We start from the raw sequence: 20,228 nt of genomic DNA on the forward strand, positions 1-20,228 counted from the left end.
GGCAGTGCCATCCTCTTGAATCCACACCAGTTTGACACTGCAGGTGGGGATCGCAAGAACTGCGTTCCAGAAAAGATTATAATTTTCAAGTCTAACTTTGCTGCAAGTTGGAATGAAACCAAACAAAAATATTGATATCTCCATGAATGAAAAGTTCAGGGACGAGTGAAACACTTTTTGAGAACACAACAGCTTCATTCAGATTTTCCATTTTTAATGCCCTGCATTTTCTTTTATTTATTTTTATTTTTTAATTTTTGTCAGAACAATGCACAGAATGAGAAATGACCCCCCCCCCCCCCTTTTCTTTTTTCAAATGTCAAAAATGGGACAGACTGACATGGCTGTCACTCCTCTCTCCTTCTCCTCCTCCTCACCTCTTCCCATTTCTTCCACAGGAAATCTTGGCAAAAATAGATATGATTTTCCATATGTGAAGTAAGTGATAGGAGCACCCACGCCAGGTTCTGATGCAATCTACTGTCATCCCAATCTGACATGACATTGCCAAACAAGTTGATTGATCTGTAGGGTCTATCTTCCAGTGACAAGCACAAACTTGTGAAGACTGGCTACCAACCAGAAGATTTACTGGTAAACTTAGAGCAATGTTTTAGCAAGTCCTAAAGTTCCGTATACATGTAGGTCTGGGAGTTTGTTATGAACTCCATCATCATGTCGTTGCTGTTTTGCTTCATGGGGATAGTGGTGGGAGACCTCAGAGTCAAGGAGCTGCCCCGTCTCAGTATGTTTGTGTTAAGGTCAGTGCTTGAGAAGTTGCATGGGAAGAGCCACCTAAGTAGAAATCATGCTGGTGGACGAGTTGCTCTTCCACAGCCAAGTGCCATGTTGTAGAACCGTCATAGTTCTGCACTGCAATTAACCCAGTCAATACCTTAACCCTTGAAACCTTGGTTTTCTATTATATCATATGTTCACAGTCACGTTTTACTGAAAGGATTAGCAAATAGTGCAGCAGCTCTTTGTGTGCTTGAAGTTAGTCTTAATAGAGAGCTGCCATTTTTCCCATCAGGGTTTCTTAGAGAGAGATGAGTGTACACAAGTTGTCTAGAGTACGTGCAGTCAGTCCATCTGTTGCATCCTGGAAATGTCTGTCTTGTAGTGTGAGTACCCAAGCAAAGCGAATGCTACCCACACTTTTTTTTTTTTTTTTTCCTGGGCGGAAATCTGTGCTCAGAGGGCTCAAGGGGGGTTCGTGAATTACAATAAAACAAACTGATGAGTTCCCTCTGTTCTTGTACTAGAAACCCTGTTCACTTTCTTCAGATTCCCCTCTGAGAGCTCCAGTATTACATCTTTATCATTACCTCCCAATCCTGTGATTGCTGCCCACTGCTTTTCTCCCTTGCGTATCCCATCCTCTTCCCCGAGATTGCTTCTGCCTCCCACCTTACTGCCCCTTCATGTGTGCCCTTGCTTCTTCCTTATTACATCTCCTGTCCCTGCTCTGTCTTTCTCTCCTTGAGATGTAAGATGTGGCTGGAGATGTGGCAGCACATCAAATGCACATGTGGCAGCACAACGAATTTGAGTCAGATTATCTCTGAGGGGTTGAGGAATGGGTCTTTCCCTTTGAGAATGGGCCTGCTTCCTTGTCTAATGAGAGCTCATCTTGGCATCCCAGACTCCTTGGTGAGGTTAGCAGTTGTTTGGCAGCATGAGCAGAATAGAGCAACTCTTTCTTCATGGGCAGTTAAAGAGGCTCTGGTTGGAAAGCCAAATCTGCTGAACTGTTCCACTACTCACTTGGGGAGGTCCTCGAAGACGGATTTATGTGTCAGTCGAAGAAGCCCCATCTTACATATAGCTGTTCCCAAAGACTTTCAGCAGCAAGTCTTCTCATTGAATTATAGCATGAACTGGGGACAGATGTACTTCTGTCACTGCTGTTACAAGCTGTTTACGTCACCTGACTCAGAACTGTACTACCACCCACGGAGTTTCTCTGCACTTTTGTCCATGTAACCACATTTAATTTTCTCCCCTGCTTTCACAGCTGTGATGGTCGATGTATACATGCTTCTTCAAATCACCTGTTTCAAGAGGCATCCCCTGACAATTCAAGGGTTTCTGTTTTCTAGGGGGAGTAGCAGAACTGCCCTACGTGTTTGTGGTGACCTTTTGGCTTCTGACAAATATATCTGTCATCTGTCTATTGGTTCAGCATCTTTTTCATCTTTTGGTGCAAAGTAAATCTTTTACTCAAATTACTGTTACATTCTCTGTTTTGCAACACTTACATCTTCAGTGCCATATGGTGGAATTTCCAGAACTTCCTCTATTATTTCCTTAATAAATATAAAAAACTTTCAAGACAGAAAATGTGACTTTTTAAGCTTTGTGAAGGATGTTGGTACCTCCCAGGGAATTTGGGGTACTTGGCACAGCTTAGTTTCCTCATCTGCAATCAGACAAATGAGGATAAATCACCTTATGAACAGGCAGAGTGACCTGGGAGGAAGCTCACACACACACACACACACATACACACACACACATAATGGACATGCAGACAGACCACAATAGAGCCAAGACTGTGTGCACGGGATTTGGGTTTTGTCATGGTTTGTCATCTGTTGGGGCACAGGAAAAGAAAGCTGAGATTCTGAGACTCTTTCACTGACTTTGGCATAAAGTCACAGTGCGATGTCAGGAGAAAGACTTCAACCCAGTTGCAAAAAAGTTGTGTCTCGTATATATATTTTTTGCTATGTTTTTCTTCAGAGCAACAGTTATTGTCATGTACCAATATGATTGCTGCATTCAGTGTCACTATGGATTCAAGAGCTTCTAATGTGAGTAAGCATGAGTAGGAGCAATGTTTAGTTTCTCTGTGGCTGTACAACACTTAACAACCTTCTAGCACAGTCAACAGGAAGAGTTAGCTTTAACCAGCTTTGAGATATTTTGGTGCAGGCTGTTGTGCAACAGAGGGTAGGCTTGTAGTGTGCACCCTTCCTAACAAGATGCTGTTATTTACTTGCTGGATTTAAAAAGGCACACATTAGAAATTATATGCAGGCACTCTAACGTCAGACTTTCATCATTTCTAGTACCTGTTATTGTTAATCAAGTGATAAATGAGAGTCCTAAGAGCCACTGGAGTCTATCCCTCCTTCCCCATCCCCATTCCTCACCCCTTGCTTCTTTATATCATTTACAATGCAAAGAAGAAACTGTTTGGTGATACGAGAACAAGGAAGGTAGGGTGGAACTGGCAGCTCTCAGCAGTGAAGCACCACCATCAGTGGGTATTATGAGACCATGGGGAGAGCAGAAAAGGGAAAGATGAAGTGATCCTATTTATAAATGTATTCCCCCACTCCCTGTCTGTAGCATGGAGATATCTCAGCAGCGCAGATGGATCTGCATACTGATGAAGACATGGGGCATCTATGAAAAATGCTGGATCTGGCTGAGCTCCCTGCAGGCACAGGGTCTGCTTGCTCTTCTATTAGAGCCCAACAGAGTCAAATTTTTCAAAGGGTGGATGTGCAGGTTCTGGTGCTGCTGCTGTGGCTGTGCTTCTGCCTAAGAGCAAAGCCAAGTTTCCACTTCGGCAATCAGATAAAGAAGTGCAAAGACACTGAACAAGAGGCTGAACCTTCGAACAAGAGGTAACTTCAAGTCAGCTTATCTGTAGGCAGTGTGAATAGGGGAAAATTAGTGCCACTACAAAGAGGCCATGTAGGATTACCAGCCAGAAAGCCTGGAAAAAGCCAGATCTGTTGAATATAAGATATCAGCTTGCTGAGGTACCTGGGGGATTGTAGGGCAAAATCTGGGCAATTTCTCAAAGCCCAGGCATTGTTCTGCACCAGCTCTGTGAGAAACAAAGGCGAGTTACTGTTTTTTTCCCAATATGTACATCTGACAGTGCCATATGATCACCAGCCAAGTGGCACAATACCCGGTGGAGGTAGTTAGGAGAACTCACATCTTTTCATTACAGATATCAAAGAGTCGAGAAGACTGAGGTCCTTTGGTTCCAACAGACCAAACATACGATGTCTCCTCTGGAGTTAGTGGGAGTTGTGGGTATCCAGCATGCATCCATACCAGAGCCTCAGTAGCTGGCCTGAGATCACACCACAAATCAGTGACAGATCTGCTCAGAGCTCAGGACTTCAGACTCTCCAGCCACCTGCTCTTCCTCTAAGATAATCCTACCTTACCAGTATGATGCTAAAGTGTTTGAAGAAGGAGAATGGAAGGAAGGGTAAGTTCAGTGCTCATAATCTATGACGGCTCTGAGATCATAGGACCCCACTTGAAGTTTTGGGGGACTGAGATGAAAAACATTGCTGTCTGAAAAAATGCTACCCCCCCCTAAAAGGCCCACTTTAATGTGCTAGCACAGCTGGAGTGATCTCCAGGAGGCAAGGGCAGCTGTGATCTTTGATGAGCTCCTGGTATCTGTAAGCTTCCCTTAATTCACTTTCTTACCCATGACAGCCTTAGTGCCCTTTCCAAAACGGGTCTTATGCCAGTTCCTAGTGAACAGATGTCTGTGCTGCAAGAAACACTGTCACAGCTGACTGCAGTGAGCCGGGCAGAAGCCAAAGACCTGGAGACTCAGAAATCTCTTAGGAAATCTGCCTGGAAAGGAGAAAAAGTTACACTGCAGTAACCCAGTGCAGAAAGATTGAGTGTGCTTGGCTCAGCTGTTGGCCCCAGCTGTCAGAGCTGTAAGTAGCTTTCAACTCGACGTGTGAGCAAGGACAGCACTAGAGCAGGGGAGCACCACGTGCCTGAGGTTCCTCCTCTCCATCCCTGATGCTGGCTTGCTTCAATCGGCCTCTCAGGGTGGACACATGGCTAAGGCAGCAACAATCCTGTCTTGAGCAGCCCCCAGGAGCCATAAGAGCAAATCTGCCTTTGTTTGTCAGACAAGGCACCTGAAATACCATCCAAAGAGATCTCAGAAAAGGTTTTGATCTTTCCTTTCAAGCGTGGACCAGACGTTGCTGCCAGCACAGACTGTTCAGCCTGATCAGCATGATAGATACTCCTGCAAGGAGTACAATTTTAGCTGTTTTAGTACGTATCTGCCATCACCATCTGCTATTTGTTGGCATGAGTATGTGCTATAAGATAACTAGGCTCAATGGAGAAAAGGAGGCCTCATCAACCTTCTAAGAGTTTCAAGTTCATTCTGGGGCTTGTTTTTTTGTTTGTGTTTTAAACATCATGTATTCTGGTGTTTATACAAAGCCTATACAAAGCACAATATGTTCCAAAGGAAGTTTCTCTCCTTTAATTTAATTTAATTTAATATAACTTAATTTTATTTTATTTCATTTTATTGCTAAGCATTTGTGTTGCTAGAGACCTTCAAACAAGGTTATTATCCTTACAATAAGCACTAGAAACACAGTTAATTTGATAGGATAGGCTCTGCAAAGTGGAGAAGACCTTCTCAATCTGGGTAGGAGAGTTTTCAGAGGATGTGCTTGCAACATCTCACCTGTATTCTTGACCAGGACTTTGTATTTCTCGCACCTTGTTCCTTCTTAAAGACTACAGAAGCAAAATTAAATGGACTCGATGGTGATTTTCTGTCCCAGTTAACTTGAATCTAGTGGGGCCTAAGCAGAAAACCATTCACAGGAATGTGAGAGAGATGATATAGCCTCATCCCTCCCTGAAAGTAATAGTGCAGAAGTTCGGTGTGCGGTATTAGTGGGAAATATTTGTACAGTGCTTTGAAGTTGGGAAGCACTATATAAATGCTAAGTATTATTAACTACATGAATCAGTCATCTTCAGAGAAATCTAACACTGTTAAAGATGGGAGAGCAGCCTCTTCTTTTCTTAATGATAACCAACCCCAAAGTTATTCATAAAAAAATACTTTTAAAAATAGATCAAATGATTTCCCCATCCCGTGATAATCCTTCTGATTGCCCCCATGTTTCAGTTCACTGTATCATCTGAGAGATCAAAGGATGTGTCTGAAGCTGGCGAACCAATCCCACAAAGAAGAAAACCCTCTTCTGCTGTAGATAAACAAAATACAATTTCCAGATAACATCATGGTGCTGATCAAAATAGCTGCTTTTCCAATTAGATTTCAAAGAATTCTTAATTGTTATTGATTTAATCTGGAGATGTGCAGATTCTTCCAGTCAGGAACCTGTTTCACAGGGAGCTTATTACCCTGGGGATTTCAGTTACAGACAGGTTTTAGTAAGCAGCAACAGCCTAGCTGTCAGGCAGGTGACAATAAAAAGGGAATCTGTCCAGATACAGGAGACAGTGCTATTTGTGTTTCTGTTTCCTGCAATAATTTAGAGCACATAGCTTTTTCTATTCTGAAATGACAGCAGGCCTCCCATATGCATAAAGGCACTTGCCTTTATATTATAATAGGCAGGGTACCTAAATTAAAGTTATCTATCATCTATCTATCTATCTATCTATCTATCTATCTATCTATCATCTATCACCTCAGTCTTTCCTTCTGTTTTGTATTTATGAAGTCAAATCATGGAGATATACTCTGAAACTTCTTTGCTGTTCCCAGGTTGGATACCCCATGTTCAGCAGATATATGCATATGCATGTGTGTATGTATATATATATATATATATATCTTCCAACATATATATATGTGCCTGTATATATGTGTGTATATATATATATTTGCAGTTTGCCATGAAAAAAAAAAAAAAAGAAATAGAAGATTTTGTAATGTCTGCTGAACTTCCATTTCAAAGTCAGGTAAAACAGCAGGGGGTGGGCAGAAGGGAGGGAAATGGGGACTGCTGCTTCAGAGACAGGTGACATTTTGGAGCAGAACAACATCAGATGGTTTCCTGTCAAGCAGCAATAAGAGGGGGAAGAATGAAAAATAGACCCCCCCCCCTCCACCTCTTCCCTCTCCAAGAAAATTGCTCTGTCCCAGGCAAATGATGGTGGAAGGATTTCTAATCCTTTGGTAAAGTGACAGTGGGGAATTTAATGCTGTCAGGCAGGTATGACAGTGTCAGGAAGAGTGACTCAGGAAAGGTGACTCAGAGCCAGATGCCGTCAGGAAAATAAGTGCCTGACCCATGAGCAAATTCATCCCTTGGTGCCTACTCTGGCAAACAGGGAACCCACTTTTGAGAGGAATGGAGAGGGTCTGGGTTAGAGTCACTAACAGCATGAGGAAAAAAGATTAAGTCTGGTGCCATAGGGCAAGAAAATGAAGAAGGGCTTGAGGAAGACTGGAAAATAATGAGTGATGTGGAGAGTGATGAGAAACACAGCTCCCTGCATGTCTTAAACCACTGCACTGGCCTCAGGACACCTGTGTTCCTCTGCTGCTGAATGTACTGCCACTAGGAACCGTGGAGGCAAAGAGCCCATCAGTTAATCCTAAAACGAAAGACTGAAAGGGCTATAAATCTTCTCCATCAGGGCAAAAGCCAACCTTTAACTTTATGAGTTAGTTCCAAGGACACTGCATTTCTAGGACTCACGCAGGAATACATGAGCCTCCATGGCTATATAAACCATCTACATGTTAAGTTAATTTGAAAAGTGAATTTTATGTATGGAGCTGTTATGAAAAGCCTTGGAGTAAGAGTCCCATTGCTAAGAGGCTGACAGCACTAGAAATCTCTGGATGGTCCTTTCCAGTTTGGATTTCTATTTTTGGTTTCCAGAGGCTCAGATAAGTACCAGAACTTTTGGACCCATGTGAGCAGAATCAGTTTCTTCCAGACATTGCACATTTGGGCTGAATTTATTCTGAAAAAAAAAATAAAAAAAAAAATAAAAAATGGTTATAATCTAATTTCCATCTCTGTCTTCCAGGCAGCTCCATTCAAACACAAAAAGCATCTTCTCCAAAGCTGAGGTTTCTAAATAGAATTATTAAACATCAGACGTCTATCTAAGGATATTCAGAATAATTGGCTCTGTGCTAAAACCACCTCTGTTAAAATCAAAGTTACTTTTAGATTAAGTTTAGCCTAATCTCAAAAATGATCATTTTTTCTTCAATGTTTTACAGGGAAATGGTATTTCATCAATAAAAGACATAAAGAACATTTGCATTAGGTGGCAACATTAGGGGGCAGTACTCAGCTAGCAACCAGTCCTCTCAGTTCATTGAACAGCTGTGTTTATATGGGGTTGTTTGTAAAATTTATGTTTGAGTTTGTTTTAACCTTAGTTTATTGCCACTGGAGAAACAATAGATCTTTTTCCATTACAAGTCATCAAGTACCACGTTACAATCCAGCAGGAGGGGTGAAACTTCTCTTCGCAAATCTCTAATTATATGTACATATATATTTTTGTAAGCAAGCAAACAAACAAACAAAAAACCTTCCCCGTCTGAGATGCTGCCTTCTCAGTGAGCAGCCAGAACTTTATTGCAAGTTCTTCTGCCTTCTCCCTGTGACAGCATGCCTGATATTTCCACAGCGTGGTGGATAACCCCATTTCTCCATCCCCTGGCCAGCTCAAAGCAGGCAAATAAACTCAGGGTTCTGGAGGGTGGGGACCTTAGGTCTTTCCCTGTACCCCTTCAGTGGGAGGGCAGATAAAACACATTATTTCAAGCATCTCCTCCCTCTTCTGGGCTTTGTCTCACCCCAGTCTCTCTCTCTGTTTATGACTTCTCCTTCCCACCAAGGGAACACCGCCTCCTCCATTTTGTTTCTCTCCCCTACTCCCGAGTCCACTTCAGTGACCATGTTTAGGTGAGGCCCAGCCTTCTCCTCCTACTGCATAAACAGTGAGGAGATGATGGTGTGATCTTTCCCCACCCTGTCCTGGGGCCTAAACCCATTATCTTCTGAGACTGGTCTGGTCTCTGTCTCTTCCAAATCCTTTCAGCAATCCAACCCTTTTCTTCTTTGCCCGTTTTATTCCCGCCAGGACACCCTTTGCATTGCCCTGTCCTCCCAGTGCAGCTCGGTGCTCTGACTGAGCTTCTCTTGACTCCAGGTCACTAACAGCCACCAGGGCTGTATCTCAGCACCCCCAGCATTGCCTGCTGTGGTATACCTACTTTCCACGTTGTGGTTTTCTATGTCCGTCCTACCCTGAGAATCAGAAGTCCCAGCACAATTCAATGCCCTGGCCTGCTGTCAGCGGCGTTGCTGTTAATCTCCTGGATCAATGCTTTCCTAAGAAACACAGCCATTCTTGGCATTGTCTCTTACAGGCTGAATGCCAGGGTGTAATGCTCTCAGTCATGCCACTGTGTCACCCTTGCTTCTCCCTGACTCTGTCCAGAATATCTGGAGAATGACCACCTTCATGGATGTGCTGTGGATGACCTTTTTGTAGGTCATTTCCCTCTGTTTGTGGCCACCCCAAATTTAGATTCATCAGTTTCACCTGCCAATCTTGAGCCAGTTCCCAAAATAATGGGGATAAAGATGGGGAGAAAAAGCCCATGAAAACTATTTCCCTTGCCTCATAGTATGATGGCAAGTTGCATCCATAATTCCTTGCTAGTCCCTTTACACACATGAACATGAGTTTCCAGTTACAAACAGGGAAAGTGAGACCCAAAAGTTGGTTTGTTTTTCCAAATGTCAAAAGCATGTGTAGAGCAGTTTGCCAGATACCCTGTCTAGTCCATACACATTCCACCCTGGAGCTGGCCACTTTAATTAATAGCAGATTTGCAGCTGCTGATGAGAACAATTTCCTCACACAGTGTGTAATGAGCCTACATCTGCCATGAGAGGTCAAAGAGTCACACACCAGAGCTGAATTTTAAATATAATTCTTAATAAAGTGGGCAGGAAAAAAAACAAAAAACAAAAAACAAAAAACCCAGCTGTGATTATACTGAAGTTGCCTCAAGCCTCCGGATGTGAACATAGAGCCATACTTGTCCTCCTCAGCATTGCCTTCTGCAGCAGCTCTTTAGTGCTGTGGGCAGGACAGCAGGTGTGATGGACTGAAGCTGGAAGGCTTTACAGCAAATTCTGCATCCCAAATGCTTCCTCAGCTTGTTGCATCTCTGAGACCATGGCAGGTACATTGATCTAGCTGACAGACTAAGGTCTGATAGCTCAGTTTTATATAGATGAACTGTAATTTTAGTAATAGGATGTTTAAATAATATTGTGTCACCTTTACATCTCACCTCCCTTTCCTTTGAATGAAAGTGCCTGTCTGCTTTTGACAGGTGGAGATTTTTTTTCCCTTTTACCCACAAAGACTTTGCCTGAAGGACATCAGGAGTCATAATAATGGTTGATGCTTTCATGAGATTCTTACAGATTATGGCTAAATGGAACGGTGCTGTAATATGATTACCTTCCCACTCTTACTCCTGCTGTGCCATGTAATGGCATGGTAGGGCTCTCCGCTGGGATTAAAGCCAGTCAGACTGAAAATTTACTTGCCTTGGGGGCCATCAAGCAAATTTAAATGGCTACTTCAAGATTCTGCCTGCCAGTGAGCCATTTCTTCAGAGGATTAGCAAAATGCATGAAATATGGTAACTGGAAGGCAGTAAAAACTGTGATATTGGGCATATATGCTCTCTCTTTCTCCCTTTCATTCTAATTTTGCTCTAAACACTAATTTCAGTTCCTTGTAATTTCTCTCTGTGTTTTGCTCTCTGCAAGAAATGTGAACGGAGCTCAGCACACAAAAAATCTGTGACCTTGCCCTCATTTTGAGATGACCTGCAGATGGATTGGTGGGACAGGGAGGAAAGAGGGTTCTTGCCCTTTTCTTTCATGTGTTTCCCTTTTTTCCAGAAAGAAAACAAAACAAAACCAATAAATAAATAGTAAATAAATGAAAACCAGAATATATACATGTGGTTTCTGCTTTTAGGTGTAATTTCTGCTGTGCAGCTAAAGAAGAGATGTCCCCTAGTGCTCAGGATCATTGTGAGCAGAGCTGCAGGGAACATCTGCTCCCTCCTTCCTTTGCTTACACCAGTGCAGGGGCTAGCTTTCCTTTTGCATGTATCCTCCCACTTATTTGAGACTATAAAAGTTTCAACTCTGTGGCAGGGACATGGGGAGGTACAGGTTCTCTGGCTCTACAAACGCCCATTTGAGTTGAAGGCTCATTGCAGCATATTCTCACTAGCTGTCTTGCACTGAGGACAGTGCTGTTTTCTGAGGAGGATTCACATCTATTCCCTTGTCATCCAATGCCCTCCAGTAACTCCAACTCTTAAACTCCTTTGCTTTTCAGATTATGTGAATGGGATTTAAGCACATTTAGACACGGCAAGCAATAGAATTTTTTTCCCATCTCAGACCCCAAGAATGCTGAGATATGACTAGTGTATTCTTAGCCTATTTACAGAATGATATTCATGAGATGTGACTTTGAATACTGCAGTTACAACACAACTTTCCTTGGCAGCTCAGCCTAGCCTTTTTCTCTTTCTCTCTCTCTCCTTTTTTTTTTTTTTTCTTCCCAGCTATTTTCTTAATATTCAGTCTAAAAATTTCCCTGATGCAGCTGAAGTTTAATTACTTCTTTCTCTACCATTGCTGACTAATGATAATAATTGCTTCCTGTCCTCTGGTGCAACATTCTTTTCTTTATCTGCAGGCAGTTATTGTGTCTCCCCTTGGTATTATTTCCTCTACTTCAAAGTTGCCCAGAAGCACAGTCCCATTTCTTGCCTAAATGCTAAATAAAACCCAGAAATACAGCAGTGAGTGAAATCTGGATGCTGGCAAAGGATGGTCAGGGTGGATGACCCAGGAAACCTACAGTGGCCGAGAGTTTTGCTCTATAGTAGGTCACTATTACAGCTCTTTGACAACTTACACAAAAGAAACTGATGGTCTCAGCCTAAGTACTAATGGACTAAATTCTACATTACTAGCAGTTACTGTCTTTATTACAGGTAGTTTCATAACAGAAGTTCAGTCCTGAGTGGCTATGGAGATTGGCACACCATTTTTCCTCCAGAAGGGCTCTTTCCAAAGTTGGGAGGAAGGAGATAGTGGTTCTGTTTTAGAGATGCAAAGTCAGAAAGATGAAGTGAGTTGCCTGGGGTCAAAGAGTCAGGAAGAAGAAATATGTTCAAGTCCCAGGCAGCATCCTTAAATCATGTTAAGTATTCACAGTTTCCTTCAGCATAATAAACTCTATCTTCAGAGGTGCAGAATGAGGACTCTAAGGCTTAGAAAAGACTATTCAAATGATAAAAGCTCTAAATGTGCTTTTAAACATTTGCTGGCTTGATGTCTTCTCCTTCCAGGTAAAACTATAGTCAAAATCAGCATCCACACAGAAATTCAGCCAGTGCATTCCTCTTCTGTCACTGATTACAGTATATGCAGTGTATTTTCCCCAATTTGTCTCTATAAACCATTTTTTTTTTCTTAAATACAAAGGATTTTTTTTTTCTACTCCTGCAGGAAAAAAAAAAAAGGAAAAAAAATGAAAAGAATAAAAAAAGAATTACAGCTCCATGGGAGGAACGAGACAATTCTGGTGTCTGCTAATAGCATGCATGGGACTTCCTGAAAAAAATCTGTAAATAGGTCTTCACTTAGCTGGCAAGACTGGCTACAAATAAGACTCCTCAAAGATTCTTTCAAAAATAGTGTCTTGATTTTTACTGAGGAGGTGCAGCTGTAATTAAAATGCTTCTCAAGCAGAGTTCTCGATTCTGGTAACTAACAAGCTAACTGCTCCAGAATCCAGTCTCCAGACAACAAAAGCCTTTGGGAAAGAATTGTGAAAACTGGCATCTTTGGGGAAAGGTGAAGGTTACCTCATTGCTCAAAGTAGAGGCAGCATGGTTCACTGGATCAGGTGCTGAACTGAGACTATGGAGTTTCTGATGGCTGACTTGCTGAGCTCACCTTTCCCTTGCTGTGTATTTAGATTAAAATTGCATTGAGGCACAACCTTTTTCTTAGTAAGCATTTCAATATCACCTAGTGCCTGATCTTAACAGATATTTCTGCCTGTACTAACAAATAAAATTAAATATAATGAGTACATGAAAGAGAGTAAGCCATGACTCTTTTAATTAATTATTTTTCCATCCCTGTTAGCTGTTTGTACTGTGTACCTTGTCTGTAGGTAAATACCTGCCTAAACAGGCCATGCCCAAACCAGCTGAGATACTAATTCAAGATAAAAATTGGCAGAAAGGAAGCAGCTATGAACATGGTAGCTGTACTGGGCCTGGCAGGGATGGAGTTAACTTTATTCATAGAAGCCCATATGGTGCTGTTTTGGATTTGTGGCTAAAATGGTGTTGATAACATGCCTGTGTTTTGGCTGTAACTGAGTAGTGACTGCATAGCGTCAAGGTTTGCATTTTCCCACTCCACACCCCAAGCAAGAAGGCTGCGGGGGGTGGCGAGAGGTTAGGAGGGGACACAGCTGGGCAGCTGACCCAAATTATCCAAAGGGCTGTACCATGCCATATGGTGTTGTGCTCAGCTGTAAAGGCTCGGGGAAAGGAGGAGGAAGGGCGGATATTCATCACATTTGTTGTCCTAAGCCAACATTACACTCGCTGAGGCCCTGCTTTCGAGCAAGTGGCTGGATATCTGCCTGCAGATAGGAACTAGTGAATGGGTTCCTTATTTTGCTTTTCTTACACACAGCTTTGCTTCATTTTAAACCATCTGTATCTCAGCCCATGAGTTTTCAGCTTTTGATAATTGGATTTTCTCCCTCATCCCAATGTGGGGAAAGTGAGCAAGTGACTGTTGCGTGAGGGTGCTTGGCTTCTGCTGGGGTCGACTCACCATGGCAATAAACATGAGGGATACCCAGCCAGTTAGCAAACATCAAATTATTTGAAGATCTCTTCTCAAATCACAGAATCACAGAATCATCTAGGTTGGAAGAGACCTCCAGGATCTTGGATCCAGGATCAGGTTGACTAAGTCCAACCTCTGACCTAAAACTAACAAGTCCTCCATTCAACCATATCACTAAATGACTTCCACCATCATGTAACGGCCAGCCTCATCTCTTATATTTTTGGTGATGATGCAGCCCCTGTGGGTGTTTACCAGGCTAAAAGCAGAAAGTAGTAGAAATAACAAGTAACCCTGTGATTTGATACGCCGACCATGATGGGCAGTTGGTTGGTGAACCAGAGTGTAGCTTTGTACGTGTAGGACAGGGAAGGAGAAAGGAACAGACAAAAAAAGAGCAGTTTCTGCTTAGATGCACAAATCCAAGTAGTTTTCTCACCTACCAGCAGGTAAGTTGCAGCTTGTTACTGTTGTGAGGATAAAGGTAGTTGTACAAACGGATGGGGTGAGACAGCAGTAGCTTACTCAGGCTGAAATCATGAAGTCACTGCCTCTGGGAAGATAAAATCTGTCTAGCAGGTGTCCTTACCTACATTGTGGATAAAAGGAAAAAAGAACAAACAAGACAAAAACAAAAACAAAACAACACCACAGAACAATACATCACCACCAAATACAATGTGTGTGTGTATGAGGGAGAGCAATGGCAGTACATCTGAGCTAAGGTTAAACGACCTTCATCTTTTGTATTATGTAAAAAATACATATATTTTAATCTTTCAGTTTTGCCCTTTATCCCCACTTTGGATGTTTATGTACCCTGTTTCTCTAAAGGCAAGCCAAAGGGTTGACAACCTCAGGAGACCAGAGGAGACCTTGAAAATACTGAGGTGGCTTGGCTAAGCACGTCAACGCAGCGAGGCAGCACTAATTCTTGTCCAGGTGTCTGTGAGGCAAAGAACGATGTAACTCAATATAACTAAGCCATGGGAGGTGGCATGAGGGGAAAAAAGAGAGCATTTCCACGACACTGTGTTTGGCTGAGTGGCAGTGGACACTACCACTTCTACAGCACTGTCCTGTCCCCCTGTCTGTGCTATCTTCCACCCAGCTCCAATCCACAAGGAGTGGCCAGCTGCAGTTTCATTTTACCTAGCTTTTGTGTTCATAACAATTTCAAAGATAAGGGGTAATTTCTAAAAACACAAGTTTCCTCCAAAGACACGAGACTCACTATTAAGTAGCTTCTTATGAGGCATCGTGCCTGTCCGTGTTTCAGGCTGTATCATTTTATGCTGCTGTTGTTAAAACAATACAACACAGATGTCTGGACTGCCTAAGGCCATGGCCATGTGCATTTCTTTTTAATTATGTCTGTATGAACCTCGGTGTAGGTGTCTATTTTGATTTAAGAATATCTCATTTCAAAGTAGCTCGAACCTGTCCTTTGCTGACTTAACCTAAATCAAAACAAGCCCTTTCTTAAGCCACAAAAAGACTGCTCATGATTTTGTAGTTAACCTCACTAACGACACCTCAAATTAAAAATTATTATGGTGGTTTAGAAAAAAATCTTTACAACCAAACCGGTTAATGGCATAGATAGTTGAACTCTAGCCAGGGCTGTGCTGAAAGCAATATATTCAGCAAGAATATATTCAACCCACTTCTGAAATTCAAGCCAGCTGTTAATTTTTTTTTTTTTTTCTGCATGCCTTCTTCTGTGCTATTGTTGTCTTCATGTGCACAAGCCCAGTGTTTATGTTTGACTCTATAAGAGACTCTGTTCCCCTACAGAGGAGCAGACCCTATTTCGTTCCCCTGCTCAGGGTCCAGCAAAGGAGCAGATGCATTCTCATCCATAACTGAGATTACAGTGGAAAGGCTTGTTACTCCAACTGCTCCCTCATCCATCCTCTTCCCTTTTTCTGCTGCTGGACTTGATTGATATTCAGAGGGTGGAGTAACCCTGGAAATTTGTTTAGGAGGAAATCACAAGTAATACTTTAGAAGATCATCTATCACTCTGTACATACCATATTCTTATCTCTTAAAATTACTCTTTGCTGTCAGCATTGCATAAAACATGAAATTTTTGATCATATTCATCCAGAAAAGTGATGTTCAGATTTAGCTTCCATTGTTTGGAGACACTGAGGTAAAGCAGAATAAAAATTGGATTTTGCTTTATATACTATTTGTGTTTACACAATAATCTTGGGTTATATCCTTCACTCCTGTGACACTTGATGGACAGATCTGGATCCCTGTCACAAACTCAACTCAGAAAAGAAATGCCAAAGAATGGTGCTTCACAGTCTACAGCTGGCTGGGAGGAGTTTCTGCATCATCTCTGCATGTCATCTACAAGCGTGTGGGCATTGAGCCTGCATCAGCCTGTGACCATATTAGCTGAGAGAGGAGAGGAGGTGGAGTGTTCAGCCCTGTTTGCATGGGGAAAGAGACTCTTATGATCCAGAGTAAGAGATATCGGACAGAGGTCAAATACCGTGCAATTGGGAACACCCCTAGGCTTCCAATACCCAGGCAGCTTTTTCCTTTACTGCTAAATATCCAGGATGGAAACCTCTGCACGTGTCTATGTCTTGGAAAAATACTTCAGCTTGAGATGGAGGGAAGTATTCCCCCACTTGGTATTTAGTTTGATAAGTGGTCCGTACTGAAATGGTGCGATGAGCTGCATAAACACTCATTGACATATCAGTCCTTTAACACCCAAAGTGTGGGAGTTCTCATTTTTGGTGATGTTGTGTGCAGAGACAGATCTTTCCTTGGAGGTCTTCCTGGCAAATATTTTTGTGACTTAGATCACAACCCAGAAAAAGCTGCAAGACACAAGGGACGAGTTAGTAACGATGCCATTGGAGCAGAATTAACAAAGCGGAGCTTGATCACAGTGAGTTGAAGAGGTGGAATATCCTGGGGCATTTGCAAATAAGTTGTTTGGACAGAGTGTTGCAATTAGGACCTATTAAAAGAAAAAGTTTCAAATAGTTTGTATACAGTTAATATAGTTGTGCATACAGAATCCCTCTATCACCATCCATGTGTCATCCATTTAAAGAAACTTGAATTACTTGCCAAATGGTTTGTCCAATTTCAGATGAAAACTGTGTTTCAGACAATATCACAGCAGTGTCTCCAGGACGAAAGTTGTTCTCTTCTATGTAGAAAATTAATGGCTTGTTTTGTTCAAACACTCTCTGTCCTCTCCCCATGCTGATAGTCTATTTGGAGTTATATTTAATGGTAAAAATGCTGCAGCAGCTGAAGTCAGACTCAAGGTGAACTATCTTTCCACTTAGAAAATAAAACAGCTGTTTTACAATTGAGTTACAAAATGAGAGGCCCTGACCAGTTTTGGTTGTTGAAGACTGGCTTGCAGAGCTACCAGAGAAAACAATGGTCTGTTTGCTTGGTTTTGGCCTGAAATTCATGTTGCATATTCAAACTGGAGAAGTTCTTTGCTTCTTTCCCAGAGCTTTTGTGTATGGTTTGTAGCCTTGCTGAAACATCTGTTGTTTTCTGCAAAAGCAACTGCATTTTGATGGTGGATGGAGATGAGCCTAGAATGAGAAAATGCAGAAAGACAGTGCTGTCAGAAAGGGACTACAGTGTCATTGTTTTACCATATGTCAAAAACATTAAGCTTGGTAACAAAATCTTCCAGCTGGAGAAATGAGTCAGAGAACATGGGATCTGCTCAAGGGAAAAGATGGACCTACAGGAGAGGACATTTTTTCTAGTCTCGGACGAAAACTAGATTTGCTAACTTTGGTGATATCATACATGCTATTACCCAAAACATTTGGAAAGCTGAGGAAGGCAAAAGTCATTATATAGACTTCTGAGATATCTTCAAGACAAAGCCTACCAGAGCTAGACTTTTAAAAGAGCTCCTTTAAAACTATTTTAATAAGCAGGTAGATTTCCAGGGAAATTGCAGCTCCCTAGGAGCTGAAACCATAAAATGTGCATGCTGAACACCTTTGAAAACTGATCCCAAATGCAAACTGTGCCTTTTTAAAATACTGCATTAGTGGGAGAGATGTGTAACTTGGTGAATAAAAACATCAAGGGTTTTTGATTTTCTGTGTGTACATGGCTAACAATTTCCTCCCTGAGGAAAAGAAGAGACTAACTGTGAACTCATCCATCTCTGAAGTACTTGAGGTAATTGTCGTACAACTGGTTTGATTTGGAAATGGAATTAAAGTGTTCTTTTCGCTCTTCTAATTAATTGTGGTTGAATTTCTATATTTGCAGCACCTTCAATTAGTTCTCTACAGATCGGCCCCTGCCCAATCTATTAAATTCTGGGATTTGTGTTGGAGTGAAAGCACTTTACAGACAAAAAGTTCTCAGTTAAATTATTTCTCTCAAAAGTTACATTTTGTGAGTGGAAGAAAACAAAATACAGAACTTGCAAGAGACTGATAATTGCAGTCCAGCTGTTCCCTTCCTCCTTCTGAACCAAACCATGCGAGGAATCAAGCAAGCCATACACTGTCTGCAGTGTTTCTCTGTGATTTCAAGTTTTCCACCCCAATCCCCAGCAACAAGCAAGACCAAAGGAAGAGTTTTAAATAGCAAAATTCGTCTAATGAGTGTAAAATTAACAACATCACAAACCAAAACTTAAAACAACCAAACCATTCTCCCAGTTATTCATGTATTAAAGTACACAGTGCTGAGACAGTGTAACGCTAAGTGCAAGCCAAACAAGGAAGAGTTCAAAAGAAGTTTCTGGGGAAAAAAAAAAAAGAAACAAAAAAAAGAAACAAAAAAACCACACACACAGCCACACACACACACAAAAGAAACAAACAAAACAAAAACAAACAAAAACAAACAAACAAACAAAACCAATAATAACAACAACAAAACAGCTGGAAAAGTAGAAACACTGGAGACAGAAGGGAGGTTGTGGGGACTTAAATGTTCTCAGTCCAGTCACACACATGGGAACTTATGAGTGCAAACTTATGTTGGATTCTCTACCTGCCCCTATACAGCAGAAAATTTAATTTTGTCTACTTCAGGTTTTGATGGCCAGCCTCCTCACAGACTACTCATAAGATGAAGCAGCTTGACTCACTTACATGCTTTTTAGCAGTAATATTATTGTCATAGTCTGTCCTTTCTTTCTCTTTCTCTCTTTAGGTTAAATTTTTGCATCACTTAAGTGAAGAATTTGAAACTGATTATATATGTGACAAATCAGTCTTCCCAGCTACGACACCTGGGCTGGGTAGACAGGAACAGGCAAGTTAGTTGTTAAAGCTATTATTGCTCATTTTGACCGGCTTTTTCTGGTGAAGGACTATTGTCTAAAGTACCTAGGAGCATTATCCTCTTATGTATATACCTAGTACTGTCATCAAGAGGAGATATTTATAGGAGTGGAGGAGTATTTCCTGTCCTCGGGCAGTATTTCACAGTGCAGACCTTGAAACAAAAGTTTGTGAACTTTCTGACTCACAGCCCTCACTTTTGGGTTCAGGAATCCACTTTCACTTGCATTTGAAAGTTGTGACTCAAATTATGAAGTTGTTCCACTAGAAGAGCTTCCTCTTGGGCTTTCAGAAAGTTAGAGGGATATGAAACAAAAGGGTAAAACTTGTAAAAGTTCAGAGTTATGAGAGGATGGATTTTGACCAATAGAAAGGTGTAGAAAACTGTTTTTTAACATAACTTTCTTGGTCCCTATACATCTGAGAGCTGTTTTCCTGAAGATGTGACACAGAAACCTGTTCTAGCATTGGCACCTAAGACAAACTGCACGGCTTGCATGGCAGCGAGAGAAGATTTGCACTTGTTGCTATACCTGCAATAATGCTTCCCATTCAACGCAACTCAAAACAAGTACACCCAGAGGAGTGCATACTGCATCCTTTCCCACTGGCGAAGTGTAAAACCTCATCATCTAGGAAGTGTCACAGCTCTGAGGACCCCAATGCTGCCCCTGTTTGGAGCTGGATGGTGGAGATATGGGTTGTTAAAAGGAATGAGGAGAGAAGAGGGAAAGAGAGGGAAAGGAAAAGGGAAACCTTTTTATTTTTATTTTTTTTTATTTATTTTTATTTTTTTCTATTACCATTACTGGAAACTTTTCTACAATGGGAAAATACAAAAAGTGCCCAATACAAAGGCTTACCTCTTAAAAGAGGCACTTTGCAGTCATCATTGAGTTGAAGCTTCTGGCTGCTTTGAGGCAGATTTTTAAATTTTCTAAGTTCAGTTACCATGGAAGACTCTAGAAACTGGGGAGCAGGCTTGACAGCTTCCTGGGATTTTTATTTTAGTGTGTTTATTTTTCAAGGAGGTGTTCTTGGTTATCAGCAGGAAATAGATTATACAAAGAGCTTTTCATTAAGGGTGCTTGACCTTAACCCTGAGCCACAATGGTTGTTCAAAGAATTGAATGGGTTTCCCAGAGCATCTGTGAGTTGCAAGGGAGGCGTGTAT

At 41.7% G+C, this 20,228-nt stretch overlaps 1 long non-coding RNA gene across 1 annotated transcript in view; it reads left to right on the forward strand.

The window, feature by feature from the left end:
- LOC137851856 (uncharacterized) overlaps positions 1–20,228 on the forward strand; it is a 90,820-nt gene that overhangs the window by 59,839 nt on the left and 10,753 nt on the right. Inside the window, exon 2 of the long non-coding RNA XR_011093542.1 lies at positions 3,974–4,240. This is a non-coding gene — a long non-coding RNA (uncharacterized lncRNA). The remainder of the gene's footprint in view (positions 1–3,973; positions 4,241–20,228) is intronic.

The sequence above is a fragment of the Anas acuta genome, chromosome 2 (assembly GCF_963932015.1).
Source record: "Anas acuta chromosome 2, bAnaAcu1.1, whole genome shotgun sequence".
Lineage (NCBI taxonomy): Eukaryota > Metazoa > Chordata > Aves > Anseriformes > Anatidae > Anas > Anas acuta.